The sequence below is a fragment of the Limulus polyphemus genome, unplaced genomic scaffold, assembly GCF_000517525.1.
Source record: "Limulus polyphemus unplaced genomic scaffold, Limulus_polyphemus-2.1.2 Scaffold10265, whole genome shotgun sequence".
Taxonomy (NCBI): domain Eukaryota; kingdom Metazoa; phylum Arthropoda; class Merostomata; order Xiphosura; family Limulidae; genus Limulus; species Limulus polyphemus.
The window spans coordinates 5,416-10,151 of NW_013675875.1; the positions used below are offsets into that span (position 1 = coordinate 5,416).

Consider the following 4,736-nt stretch of genomic DNA (forward strand, 5'->3'; position numbering starts at 1 on the left):
GAATTGGGCAGCTGGATTAATTGAAGATACTGATCAGATGCGTTGTAAATTGGGCAGCTGGATTAATTGAAGATACTGATCAGATGCGTTGTGAATTGGGCAGCTAGATTAATTGAAGATACTGATCAGATGTGTCGTGAATTGGGCAGCTGGATTAATTGAAGACTACTGATCAGATGTGTTGTAAATTGGGCAGCTGGATTAATTGAAGATACTGATCAGATGCGTTGTAAATTGGGCAGCTGGATTAATTGAAGACACTGATCAGATGTGTTGTAAATTGGGCAGCTGGATTAATTGAAGATACTGATCAGATGCGTTGTGAATTGGGCAGCTGGATTAATTGAAGACACTGATCAGATGTGTTGTAAATTGGGCAGCTGGATTAATTGAAGGCACTGATCAGATGCGTTGTGAATTGGCAGCTGGATTAATTGAAGATACTGATCAGATGCGTTGTAAATTGGGCAGTTCGATTAATTGAAGATACTGATCAGATGCGTTGTGAATTGGGCAGCTGGATTAATTGAAGACACTGATCAGATGTGTTGTGAATTGGATAGGAGTAGGAGTCATATAAGACAGCTTTATTTTTCTAAGAGGGTGGTTGGCCTTTGGAATGGGTTTCCTTCAGATGTGGTAGATGCAGATAATTCAAATGGTAAATATTTCAATGAGAAGGGCTGGCTTTGAGTATTCTTATTTTATTTTAAAATCTAGTTTAGTGGACAGAACGTCCTAGATGAACCAACATATCCCTTGCTATCTTTAATTTATATGTATGTTTGTATATTACAAAGCATTCTAGAGAGCATATCATTATGACATCACAGGCAGTAGAAGTAAAAGTTAGCTGGAAGAGCTGGTGGAAGGGGTGATAAGGTGCCTGTAAGAACTGAACATGGTAATTCTGTGAGGGATGAAAGGGTATGACCTACAAAAAGTGTGGCTTTTAAAGCCTTCCCATTCTTACCGTTTGTGAACTAATGAGCATATTTTATTCGAACATTTGCGTAGGCATAGTCTGCCCTGTCTGGAAATCTGGGCGTACACATTAGGGCCAAAATCAAAGGGGGTGCGACTTGGATATGACAAAACGATCCCAGAGAACCACAGTTTCAATGAAAGGGATATGAGTCTGGCATGACCAGGTAGTTAGAGCACTCGACTCGCAATCTGAGGGTCGCGGGTTCAAATCTCCGTCTCACCAAACATGCTCGCCTTTTCAGCCGTGGGGGCGTTATAATGGGACGGTCAATCTCACTATTAGTTGCTTAAAGAGTAGCCTAAGAGTTGGCGGTGGGTGGTGATGACTAGCTGCCTTCCCTCTAATCTTTCACTGCTAAACTAGGGACGGATAGTGCAGATAGCCATCGTATAGTTTTGCGTGAAATTCAAAAACAAACAAAAAACAATGTTCGATGACGTTTCGGATCTCTTTCCTGTACATTCAGGGTTTAAATTAAGTAAAATTACTTAAATGTGAAGATTGTCTTGGTTTTTTATTTTGTGGTGGATTAACATTGTCAGTTATTGCCATGACAACAGACATGCACCCGAAACTGTACAGCTGTACGTTTCTTTGTATAATGACATCAATGAGATGATTTACAGCGTCAGATAGCATGATATTACAAGTTTTATATGTCATTTTTCATCTAAGAAAAGCGGGCACTTGATGTTCAATATGGCGGAATAAACCACAGACCAAGTGAATTTTTGACATTAGTGCGAGTCTACTATGTATATAGAAAGCACAAAAATCTGTGTGGCTGTCTGTCTGTTATATAACTACTCCTAAACTTTGTGGGATGATAGTTTGGAACAAAGGGGCATCTTAATGGGGGGGGGGGGGTCATAACCAATCCTTCTCAATATTGATGTTTTTGAGCATTTATTATCTTTGACGTAAGATAATATTAACTTCATTCATATATAGCACCACGTTCTTACACTAAAAAAAAACTTCCGTCTCCTGTTCTTCAGAATTACAATGCTAAAATCAGGGGTTCGATCCTCCTCGGTGGACACAGCAGATAGCCCAATGTGTCTTAGCTATAAGAAAACATACTCACCCACCCAACCATGGTTTTTACTTCTGTTAGGTAGAGGTGCAAATATTTTATCTGAAAGATATATTGAGTAATTCTTTGGTTTTGTTTGTTACAATAGTGACTACAAAGATGTGACTAAAATATTAGATGAAGTCATTGATTTTGTGTGCAAAACACACAGGAAACTTTCAACAATAATTAATAAAATCGAAATGCTACTACTGTTCTGTATTTGTGTGTGACTTACATATTATTAGGACACTGTAGCCAGCAATTTCACAGATTCACCAGCAATCTGGTGAATAAAAAAAATCAAACAACATATCAAAACGTTTTAAAGTCCAGTGGGGTCCATTTAGATCCCGTAAGTAAATCTAAGGTTAAGATGACGTCTTGTCTAGGCGAAAGCTCAGCAGACCTTCTGTGGATCCAGTCAGTAAATCTAGGGTCAAGATGGTGTCTTGTCAAAGCCAAAGTCCAGCAGACCTCCTGTGGTTCCACTTAGTAAATCTAGGGTTAAGGTGGTGTCTTGTCAAAGCCAAAGTCCAGCAGACCTCCTGTGGATCCAGTTAGTAAATGTAGGGTTAAGATGGTGTCTTGTCAAAGCCAAAGTTCAGCAGACCTCCTGTGGATCCAGCCAGTAAATCTAGGGTTAAGATGGTATCTTATCAAAGCCAAAGTTTAACAGACCTCCCGTATATCCAATCGGTTAATCTAGGGTTAAGGTGTGAATGTCATCAAGGCCAAACTTCCAGCGTTATGAGAAAAATGGTTGATTATTAATTTACAGAATGAAATATGCCTGTTTAAGTTTCCTCTACCATCAACCATATTCTTTTAAAATGTATTTAATTTTTCACAGTTGCCAAGTAACGTCTACATAAAGATCACAATAAAGTGAAACATTAACGCTGATGATTCTGTTTGACGAGTTTTCATATTTACTATTGAGCTAAATCATCTAAGGAAAAATCTATACTTAAAATATTTGAACAATTTCCAAATTTTGAAGAAGCGTCTTGAAACGTTATTTCTACGTCACATAATTTTATGTACAGTGTAGAGAAACACGAACCGTCAGCAGGGAAAGGTTTGACATTCACAGACACACACACACATCTTTAGCCAGGCTTTAAAAAGTAACTTGATTCCCGAGCGCACTGTGTATATTCTTGTAAAAGGAATTTTCTGTTCCTTGTAATCTAGAAATGAGAAAGAGATTAATGATACACGTTTTATGCGTCATTACTTGATGTGCGCGCATTCCAGCGTACGCTTCTGCGTCATTACTTAGTGAACTCGCGTTCGTGTTCTTCAGGTTCTGTTGTTAAAATAGACTGCACTTACCGTAGTGGTCGTAGCGACGACCCAGGGGAGATCTGTACAATCTTCAGCGCTTTGTGGACTTCTTACCAGCAACAAATATATTGAGATGGGGATGCTTATGATATATATTTCGAATACTTTGAGCACAACTCCAAGAAAGGCTTAGCATCTTGCGGAGTTAATTACGCTTTAGTTGCGAAAATTGTTCACACATCATTAGCGTGTGAGGAGTCATTTTTCAACATTATTAGCGTGAAATGTTTCTTTCTTTCTAAATAAAACATTTCTTTATGAGTTATGATAAACCAAACATTTTTAGCTGAATTTTCCAAGATCCTTAACATGTAAAAATATTAGTGTTACTAAATCGAAATAACTACGTTTCTGAGCAATAATGACCAAATTTATTAGTACAGAAACACTGATAATGTAATTAGATTAATTAAGACTCTACTTTTGTACTGACAGTTAATAGCACTTTTTCTGTATGTTATCGTCATTCTGTGAAGTAATTATGTTTTATAAATAATAGCACGTTTTCTGTATGTTATGTTATCATTATTTTAACAATTTATACTATTTTTATAAATAATAGCACCTTTTCTGTGTGTTATGTTAACATTATTTTAACAATTAATTCTATTTTTATACATAATAGCACCTTTTCTGTATGTTATGGAAAAGGTGCTATTATTTATAAAAATAGTATTAATTGTTAAAATAATGATAATGTATGTTACGTTATCATTATTTTAACAATTAATACTATTTTTATAAATAATAGCACCTTTTCTGTATGTTATGTTATCAATCTTTTAACAATACTATTTTTATAAATAATTGCACGTTTTCTGTATGTCGTCATCATTCTCACAAGTAATACTGTTATTATAATTAATAGAACCTTTTCTGTATGTTATCATTATTTGTAAAGTAATACTGTTATTATAATTAATAGCACTTTTTCTGTATGTCATCGTCATTCTAAGCTGTCGTCCTTCCATCATAACATAACATAATGTTTAGGAACAACAAGGAACTTATTGGGCCATCTCGGCTGTACCCATCCTCTAAACTAATATAAAAGTATCAAAGAAGTCAATAATTAAAAAATCTTAAAACCAGACCTTATCGTTCATATAGTTATCAATCTTTCTTTTAAACTGACTTACATTTAGGTCTCCACAGCAACCCATTCCAGAGGCCAACCACCCTGTTAGACAGATATTACTGTCTTAGCTGAAAATGACTCCTACCTTGCCAAAATGTATATTCGTGTCCCCTAGTCCTACTATTTTTTTGGGCCCGGCATGGCCAAGTGGTTAGGGCGCTCGACTCGCAATCTGAGGGTCGCGG

At 36.5% G+C, this 4,736-nt stretch overlaps 1 protein-coding gene across 1 annotated transcript in view; it reads left to right on the forward strand.

The window, feature by feature from the left end:
• The window catches only part of LOC106476318 (uncharacterized protein KIAA1211 homolog), a gene marked incomplete at its 5' end in the record, with an annotated part of 18,727 nt that overhangs the window by 4,698 nt on the left and 9,293 nt on the right, over positions 1 to 4,736 (forward strand). The gene's annotated exons all lie outside the window — the stretch shown is intronic.